At 41.2% G+C, this 10,387-nt stretch overlaps 1 protein-coding gene across 1 annotated transcript in view; it reads left to right on the top strand.

The window, feature by feature from the left end:
• Positions 1 to 141: 141 nt before the first annotated feature.
• Positions 142 to 10,387, top strand: part of LOC141517398 (protein ABHD18-like) — a 47,719-nt gene continuing 37,473 nt past the window's right edge. Inside the window, exons 1-2 of the mRNA XM_074228366.1 lie at positions 142 to 231; positions 5,466 to 5,529. The gene's annotated coding sequence lies outside the window, so the exon portion shown is untranslated. The remainder of the gene's footprint in view (positions 232 to 5,465; positions 5,530 to 10,387) is intronic.

The following is a 10,387-nucleotide window of genomic DNA, read 5'->3' as shown; positions in this document are numbered from 1 at the left end:
GAGGAGGGCCCGGGCCCGAGCGCACGCTCGCCCCTCCCCCGCCCGCCCCGGCCTTCTGGGCCCCGGGACCGCGGCCCGGGGAGCGGCGCGAGGGGGCGGTTGGGGGAGGGAGGAGCCGAGCGCGCGCCCGCGGCCGGGAGGAGCGGCTACGTGCGGGCCCGCGCGTGCGGGAGACAGAGGCCGCCCGGCCCCGGCCCCGGCCCCGGCCCCGGCCCCGCGCGGTGACCTTGGGTAAGTCGCCCGCCCGGCCCCGGGCCTCGCCCCGCGGCCTCCCGAGGGGCCCCAGAGCGCCGGGCGCCGGGACACGGTACTCGTGGCTGCACGGGCCCCCCCAGCCGCCGGGCCCCCGAGCCCGGGCCTCCCCCCGCCCCCGGCGCGGCCCCCTCCTCCCGTGTGCCTCAGTTTCCTTAGCTGCGAGCCGCTCGACCCCGTGCCGGCCCCCGGGGGCGCCCGTGCCCGAGAGACGGTCCTTGAGGGAGGACGGGGGGCGGAGGGGGGCGTCCCTGGCCCGGCCGCTGGCTGCCGCCCCCCGGCGCCCCGGCCCCCCGGGAACAAGCCGCCGCGGTGCGTGCCCCCGGGGCTCCAGGAGCGGCTGATGGGAAGAGGGCCTGCCCCTCTCCCAAAAAAGGCGTCTCACAGTCTGTTTTGGGGGGGTCACGACTCTTGGTCAGACTTCAGCAAGGCTTTGTGGTTTACACAGCGCTCTCAGCGCCCAGAGCTTCAGTGGCCACCTGGCCCGGGCCAGGACCCAGGACTCCAGCCCCCAGAGTCTTGACTCTGCCAAAGGAACTGAACAGACACGAAGCCAGACGCTTAAAAATAAGGTTACGCGTGACTCTTATACCCTGCAGATTTAAAATAGTTTAAGTCATTACTTTTGAGAATAAATAAAAATACAAATGAAAGCTTTGAGTGCAAAGCAATAAAATCAAAGGTGGTGATAGTTCAAAGTCTAGAGAGCAGTGATCTTTCTACTTGATCTCCAGACACTTGCCTCACTTTAGTAACACAGCTCAGCTTCATGAAATGCAATTCGAGGAAAGCACTCATTTCTTGGCAGCAGAGCACTTTTCCTTTTTTAATGGAGCTAAACTTTCTCTGTGGTATTGACATTAAGCTGGACACTTGACCTTGTATTGTAGCTCTTATTGGCAGAGCCCTGTTGTATTAAAGGAATTTCCTGATGATCATAGCCTTGTATCGGATAGGAGAGGACTAATTGAAAGAAAGGCTTCAGTGAAGGATGTCCATCACTACCAGACCAAAGGTTTCAGAAGTCTTTTGGATTGTTTCCCTTTATTGTGATTGTGTCAGTTGATACTTGTTGCAGACTTCTCTTCTCTGAATTCTTCAAATTCGTTTCTTCTTGTACAGCAATATTCTGTTGTATTCATACACCATGATTTATTCAGCCACTCTGCAATCAATGACTACTTAGTTTCCTTCCAGGTTTTGGCTGCCCTAGATATTATCACGGAGTAGTTGTATCAGGTAACAAGATGGTTGTAGGGCATATACAAGGCATTGACTTTATTTTTTTAATAATCGTAGATTGTAATATAATATGTAATATAATAATAATAATTATAGAATGGTAGGACTGGTCCCTAGCTCTCCCAGCATATGCCTATCTTACCATAACCCATGTAAAATTTAGCCTTTTAACTTTACCAGTCGGATGACTGTGAAGTAAAACCTCAGTTTTAAGTTGTATTTTTTTTCTTTTTTTCTTATCAGTTTGGAGCTTATTTCACATGGTTGTAATTTGGATCTTTTGGGAAAACTTTCTGGTCATTTTTGGGAAATGGTTCTTGCATATATTTTTGTCAATTATAGATTGGGTATATATATTTACATACGCATGTGTACTCGATCTTTATTAGAGAAATTGCTTTAAACATTTTCCCTGATTAAACACTTCTCTATTGTTTCATTGATCTTGTTTTAATAAAAGCACTTCAATTTTATGTACCTGAAATGCCCCTCTTAAGAGTAGTTCTCTATTTGTTTAGTGACAAATTCTTCCCCTGGTTATAGTTGTTCAAGAAGAGTCTTGCACTCTCCTGCTTTTTTCCCAGATTCTACATGTCCTTCAATGATAAGCAGTACTTGGTATAGTATTTAGCCCAAAGAGCCCAAAAATCTGTATAGCAGCACTTGTTATAGGGAAGGAAAGGAAGGCACAATTGGGAATCTGTCACACAAATTATAGTAGTGAAGTATTACTGGTTATAGGAAGTAAGAAAAAGGTACAAATGTACAGAACAGAAACTGGAGAGGTCACTCACACTTGGGAGACAGGGCTTGAGTGATGACAGCCAAGTAGGAAGTGAAAACAAAAAGTTTTTGGGAAGAATCAGTAATGAATAGGGATCAGAGAAACTGTTTAGAATTTGAGAAAAAGAGAATAGAGGAAAGACCTTAGGATTTAGCAAATAAGACCTGAAACATGGAAATGTTGTACTTGCATGCACATGTATAGACTATATTGGATTTCTTACCATTTCAGGAAGAGGGGAGGGAAGGAAGATAGAATTTGAAACTTAAAACATGCAATTGGTGAAAAATAAAGGTTTGGGTTTTTTTTAAAACAAGAACATGGGATTAGAAGAAACCAGATTGTGAAGAATTAGGAAGTGGGAGGTGTGAGACAGTTAAGACTTCTGTTTATTTATGTGCCATTGATTTCTTCTGAGACCAAGGTGTCAGAAACACCTATGCATGGAACCCATTACACTCCTAATGCCACTGGAACTAGATTAAAATGTAATTGGAAAATATTTAATGATAATGATGTAATAAATTATAAGCAGTGTTAAATATGTGTAGTTTTTTTAAGTCAGTGTACAGCCAACTGGAATTTTGGGGTTTACACCATTGATCTAAGAGAATTTAACAAGTGAACATATGGAGTTGCAAGTTGTCCAATAAATTAGTGATCAAAGCCTGATTTGAAAACTTGAATTTCAGGAAACACTTTCTAGGTAAATTATTTGTTTATTTATAACTGCATTCTCAAAGTTGCTTTAATCACCTAATTTCTACTTTGAAGGTGGATGGACAGAATTTCTGTGGCTCATTCATGAATTTATCAAGTAGTTCCTCATTTCTCCTTTATCCTCCAAAGATATAATGTTTGTCCTAAAGAAGGTCCACAATTCTCAGAGTCATTTGGTTATAGGATGGAATAGGAAGATTTACAGAATATGAGGGTTGGAAGGGACTTGAGCCATTGACCAGTTCAGACACTGTGTGAGAGAAGTCACATCTACCATATCCCATAGGGAGGCTTCTTCTTGCTTCCTGACTGGGGGCCTCTTTTAAGGCAGCCCCATTCCTCTTTGGGGCAGTTCTAATCATTGGAAGTGATCCTTCACATCAAGCCTCAGTTTACCTCTGCAGACTGCTCTTGGCTCTGCCTCCCCCCCCCATCAGCTCTCCTCTCCTCCCTCCTCCAACCTGACAGCTCTTAAGACTGGTGTCCTGAGTGCTTCTCCTGCCTGAGCCCTCTTTTCTCCAGGCTGAACATGATGAGATCTTTAGGGTCTCATTTGACATGGACTCAGGAGTCCACCAGGCTGCTGGCCCTTCTTTAGATACTTTCTACCTATCAGTGCCCTCCTTAAATCTGTGACCCCTAGCCTTGTACAGGAGAACCACAAAGAGGTCTGATAGGGGTCAAGGAGAGAAGGACTCTGAGTGCTTTCTAATAGAAACTGTGCCTGGAGGGAAAGTGATTCATTATATTGCTCAGAAAAATGATTATACTGTCCAGTAATGCTGGAGATTATTATAAAGTATTTTGGATCCTTGTTATCAATGGCTTATAAATTCTTAGTCTAGAGTGATTAAAGTGACTTTTATTAAGATAATCTCAATAAATGGACCACCTTTCTCAAGGGAAGAGGGGCCTCAAATCATGGCAAAGCTGGTCTCATGCAGTTTGAAAAGCTTGTTTCCTCCCTTCATACCAATCTTTGGCTGGGGTCACTATCTAATTGCTACAGTCACCTCCATATTACCCCCCCCCCATTAATACTAATGAGCACAGGGGAGGGGAACAGTAAACCTTCTTGAACAGGTTCAATGGACGATATCACAGATCCTCAGTCAAACCCTGACTAGTTACTAGAGATTCCTTTTGCCTAACTCTCATTCCTGTAAACAGGTTGGCATCTTTTGGGTTTTCCACAAAGATCAGCCATCCTGACTTTTGTAATGTTTTATCCTCACATCTGTGAGATTCTGGCAATATCCTTTCAAACTTGCAGAAACAAAACACTTGATTCTTTCCCACAATCCCTCACGTCCTGGATACATCCAGAACATTCTCATTTTGGATCACCTCCCTAGTGTTGAAGGGGACAGCTAAGTGGCAGGGTGAATAGAGCACTGGCCCTGGATGGAGGTACTAGGTAAAGGACATATTGAGAAATGAAATTTATGTAAAAATAAAATATTATTTTCTTTTAAAGGGAAAGAATTGACTTTCACATCATAAAAATATGGTTATATATTGCATAACTAAATCAGATTACTTGCTGTCAAGGGGAGGGAGGAAAATGTAGAGTTCAGAATCTTACCCAAAAGTTAATGTTGGAATAATAAATAATAAAATTATAAAAAAGGAAAAAATAAAGTGAAAGAATTGTGTTCTCAGACACATTTTTAAAAAGAATTATCAACTGCCTAGCATTTTTAAATCTAAGAATAGAACTTGCATAGCACTTTTTTTTTAGGTTTTTGCAAGGCAAATGAGGTTAAGTGGCTTGCCCAAAGCCACACAGCTAGGTAATTATTAAATTTGAAATATTAAATTTGAATTCAGGTACTCCTAGCTGCCCCCATAGTACTTTTCAAAGAGCAGATGATGTCCTAATTTGATCCTTTCAGCAATCCTAGGAGGTGGATGCTATTACCATGAGAAATGAGAAAACTATGGCAAACAGGCAAAATAACTTGCCCAGGGCCACATAGTAGTTAGTGTCCAAGGATAGTTTTGAACTTGAGTCTTCTTGACTTCAAATCTAAAATTCTGTTTGCTTCACCATTGAACTGCCTCTTTCAATAATGTATTTTCATAAGAATAAAAAAGAAAAGCACTGGCCCTGGAGTCAGAAGTACCTGGGTTCAAATCCGGTCTCAGACACTTAATAATTACCTAGCCGTGTGGGGCAAGCCACTTAACCCCATTTGCCTTGCAAAAAAATAAAACCCTAAAAAAAAGAATAAAAAAGAAAGATTAATTTTAAAAAATCTAGTAGTTAGATCTGAGATGATCTTTCAAGGTTCCCCTATCCCCTTAAGTATACTGCCATTCTTTCTAAACAAACTTCTTCTGAAGACACAGTATCAGGCACTTTGTATATTTGTTTGCAATAAAAGAATTTGGCCTCCAGACCTGTTTTCCTGTCTTTCCTCCCTTTCTCCTAATCTTGCAATGTCTTTTTGCTTTGCTTCCTCAGGACTCTGTGCCTCTGCAGGTTCTGTTGCTCGTGTGACTTTCTGGATGCAAATTGGGAAAAACAGGTATCAAACTTCGTTGTCTTATGTCTGATCTCTGATAGTTCCTAACATTTTCTGCCATTTCAGTGTGAACTGAATTTATGAAAACTGATTGCGATACCCTGGGGTGGGGGTGGGGGGGGTATGACAAATCAGTGAGAATTACTGTGTGATTTAGAAGACCAAAAAGTGCAAGATGTATATCTAAGAACAGTAATTGAATCCTAGAATGATATGTAAAGGAATCATAGAAGTAATCTTATATTTCATTTCAAGCCTGAATTCTAAGTTGTATTTTGTTAAGATTATGGCAGATAGTTATTTTCTGGGATTCTTTTTCCTTTGGACTTTTTTTTCTCTTAGAGAAAGACCTATTGAGTTGGGTTTATTCAGGTGTCTGTTTTCATTTAAATAATAAGAAATATATTTGGCTCTAAAAAAACACAAATACAAAGTAACATTAAATTTATGAGGCTTGCCTTAACTAGATTTTAAATTTCAACAAGTCACAATCTTTGTTTCTTTGACAGTAATTCAACTAGCATTTATTATGCACAAGAGGTCTGTACCAAATAGTTGGCAATTTTTAAGCCCTTGTTCTCAAGGAGTTCATATTCTAGGTTTTTTTTTAGGTTTGTTTTTTTCTTTTCAAGGCAATGGGGTTAAGTGACTTGCCCAAGGCCACACAGCTATTATTAAGTGTCTGAGGCTGGATTTGAACTCAGGTACTCCTGACTCCAGGGTCGGTGCTCTATCCACTGTGCCACCTAGCCCCCCCGGAGTTCATATTCTTTTTTTTTTCTTTTGGCTTCAGTCTTCAATTTTAATTCCAACAAATCCAAAAACCACCAAGACTTCTGGTAAACAAAGTGAATGCTTTTAAAAGTGCATAATTTCCAACTCATCCACTTAAAATATTATGCAGTTCCAGTTCATCAGCAAGAAAAGAAAATGTACTTGGCTATAAAAATATTAAGGAATGTTATTGAAAAGAAAAGGCTATTTGGTAGAAGTAACTACAAAAATAATTAGTTTAAATCTTTGTAAAGCTTTAATGCAAGAACATCACAGTACACTTTCTTTCCAAAAACCTTAAAGCATAATCAACTCCACATTATAAATATCCACCTTTCACGTACTTGAAAAAGAATTGCAGCAAAGTGTCTCTTAAAAAATTAAGTAAAGAAGATTGATCAAGGAGTTCATATTCTAATAGGGGAAACAACATATAAGTAACTAAGGAGTCTGCAAAGATAGAAAGGGATCAGTTGTGAAAAGTTTTAAATGCTAAAGAACTGTAGATTTAACCCTGAAAGTCTGGTCACTTGATCAGTGAATGTGTGAGAGAGAGGTTAGGGGAAGAGAGGGAAGGACAGGGAGAAATGGAAGGAATTATTTAATACTGGGGTACAGGATCAGAGTTGGGAAAATTTAAGAAAGTATTTTGGTAGCATAATAGAAGATATGAAAAGAGATGAGGCAGGAAACAAAGACCAGGTGAGGATGTAGGCCTGAATGAGGGGGAGTATATCCTTAGTTTCTTAGACATACTAGTTACTTAAATGCTTGTTACATGGGGGGAAAAAACAAAAGAATAACAAAAAAAAGCTAACATTTCTGTAGCACTTTTAGATTTACAAACTCCCTCATTTCATCCCACCCCAGCCTTTGGAGGGAGATGCTCTTACTTGGCTAGAGTCACACAGCAAATTAGTATCTGAGTCTGGGTTGAGACACCCCAGCTGACCCCTCACCAGGTTCTCTCCAGCCATCCCCTCTCTCCTCATCTCCCATGGACTGCCTTCCTGTATCAGCTCCAGTTCCACCTTCTTTTCTGCAGGCACTCCTTCCCAATCTCTAAAGATCGGTGCCTTTACTAATTCTTCCTGCAGGTCTTGGATCTAGTCTACTGTCCCTCCCATTCTGCCTTTTGCCTTTCTTTTGACCCTTAGCACACTGCCTGGTGGCCAGCCACACCGGCACAGATTGGACCTTTAATAAATGCTCATTGATTGAAATATTATAGAGGTCAGAACCAACTGAAGATGAGAGTAGGTGAGAGTGAGCAGGTAAAGATGATGCGAGGTGATGGGCTTGAGGGGCTAGGAAGAAGCCTGCTCCATAAAAACAGGAAAGTTGGGAGCAGGGCAGGATTTAGAGGAAAGAAGCAGTTTTGCTTTCAATATGTGGAACTTGAACTAGCTACAAGACACCTGCTTTGAGATGTAGAGAGGATATTTGGTGGTGTGAGACTGCAGCTCAGCTGAGAAACTAAGGCTGGATCTGGGAATCATGAGGGGAAAGTTGTGTGTGTGGGGGGGAAGGAATCAGGGTGTCACATTACAGAGTAAAGATTAGCCTAGAGGTTAGGAAATCTGAGATTCTACTCCTGGTGAGTCATATGATCTTGGACAAGTCCCTTAGCTTCGCTGAAGTTCTATAAAGTGAGGCTCAGTTAGATCCTCCTAATTTCGAAGTTCTTAGTACTCTAACAATTTATAGAGTAGATGCTGTTTCTGAGTTATCCATGGTGATAAGTGGCTGCCATCTCCTTCTATCATCCTTCCCACTTCCCTGAGCAGTCAAGTGGTGAGAGTAGATAACATCCATCCCCAGACTGAACAGCGTTTTCTCCCAGCTTTAACTCTGCTTAAGGGAATGGAGTATGGACTGTCCTTTCTTTCCATCTTTATCACTTATATAAACATAGTTATGGAGTCTAGAAAGACCTGGTTTTCAGTCCAACTCCTGTGACTATGAAGAAGTCTTTGGAAGTCTCTGGGTCTCACGTTCTTCATTTATAAAATGTAGATAATAGCTACACTTACCTAACATGCAGGTGGTAGAGACCAAGGCCAAGTATGGCCTGCTTCTCTTTTTGTACAATAAAACTTTATTTTAAAATGGAATATCTGTTCTTAGCTCTCAAACCATACAAAAACAGGTGATGGTTTGTCCCTGCTCTCTATAAATGCCAATCATTATTATTATTATTATTATTATTGTTATTATCATCATCATTATTATTATTATTCAGGTACCTTCTTCCTCCCTTTTCTTATTCCCTATCAAAGCCATATAGTTGTCAGTAAAAAAAAAAATGATAATACTGTACTTTTGCACTGGCAGAAATAATTTTATTTAAGATTAACTCTACTTGGGGGCAGCTAGGTGGCGTAGTGGATAAAGCACTGGCCTTGGAGTCAGGAGTACCTGGGTTCAAATCCGGTCTCAGACACTTCATGATGACCTAGGTGTGTGGCCTTGGGCAAGCCACTTAACCCCATTTACCTGGCAAAAAAATCCTTAAAAAAAAGAAAGAAAGAAAGATCAACTCTACTTAAAAAAAAATCTAATATCACTTTTTCCTCCATCACTCTTGTCTCACATGATGAAATGGCTTTACCCCCACTGTGATCCTCATTCTTTTTTACTTATTTTCAACCTTTCCTTCTGTTGGTTCATTTAGGGGCGCTAGGTGGCGCAATGGGTAGAGCACTGGCCCTGGAGTCAGGAGTACCTGAATTTCAGATCTGGCCTCAGACACTTAATAATTACCTAGCTGTGGCCTTGGGTAAGCCACTTAACCCCATTGCCTTGCCAAAAAAAAAAAATAATAATAATAATCTCATCTATTGGTTCATTTCCTAAGGCCTACAGACTTCTGCATGTCTTTTCTCTCATGAAAAAAAAATGACCATATCCTTATCCCAAAAGGTGGGATACATATAGTAGGGATTTCCATTTTATCTCCTCTCACTTTGCTTAACTTCTGACACCCCGCTACTCATACTTTTGTGACTCTTTATTGCCTCCAGGATGAGACATAATTCAAAGCCCTTTCAGTCTTCTTGTCCGTTCCTCCTTGGCACATCCTCCTTGCTCCAATGACCCTATTCTCCTGGCTGTGCTGTGAATGGAATTCTCCATCCCTGGGCTCCAGGCATTCTCTTTGACTCTGCCTACTGACTTCCTTGACATCCTTCAAGTCCCAGATAAAAAGACTCCCCAGGCCCTCTTCATTCAGGTTTCTTCCCTCTGGTCATTACTTCCTCTTGATCTTGCTTCTAAGCTTTCTTTGTCAGTATCTGTTTGCAAGGTATCTCCCTCATTGGATTGTATCTGGAGGGAAAGGATGGTCTTTGACTTCTTTTCGTATCCCTAGAACTTAACACATAGAAGATGCTTAATAAATCTTCACTGATTGATTGACAGGGAGGACTGTGTCATTTTTCCATCTTTTTTTGCTTAGTGTCTTAGACATACTAGTTAAATTCTTGTTACATTGAAAGGAAAAACCAAAAGAATAACAAAAAAGCTAACATTTCTATAGGACTTTTAGATTTACAAAGTCATATCATTTCATCCCACCCCAGCCTTCTAAGGGAGATGCTCTTATCATCTTTTATATATTGAGATGAGCATAGTTAGCTGACTTGTCTAGAGTCACATAGCAAATTAATATCTGAGTCTGGGCTTGAACTCAGATCTTCTAACTCCAGAACCAGTATCCACTCTTCCACCTGGAACACTCATTAAGTAAGCTACCTAGTGAAAAATAGAAGTTTAAATTCCTTTTTTTTTTGTATATTTAAATTCTCCTTAACTGAATAGAATAAACAGAAAAAGTGAATTTCCCCCACCACCTGCCAGAAAATGTTTGTGGATTGAAAATTCAGTGATAGGGGCAGTTAGGTGGTGCGATGGATGGAGCATCAGCCCTGTAGTCAGGAGGATGTAAGTTCAAATTCGGCCTTAGACACTTAATTACCCAACAGTGTGACTGGGCAAGTCACTTTAACTCCATTGCCTTGCAAAAATTAAAAAAAAAAAGTTCAGTGATAGAATATAATTAAAACTTCAAAATTTATACTGCTGCTAG

The sequence above is a fragment of the Macrotis lagotis genome, chromosome 3 (assembly GCF_037893015.1).
Source record: "Macrotis lagotis isolate mMagLag1 chromosome 3, bilby.v1.9.chrom.fasta, whole genome shotgun sequence".
NCBI lineage: Eukaryota > Metazoa > Chordata > Mammalia > Peramelemorphia > Peramelidae > Macrotis > Macrotis lagotis.
Note: the sequence above shows the minus strand (reverse complement) of the source record. Positions and strands in the feature narration are given on the sequence as shown.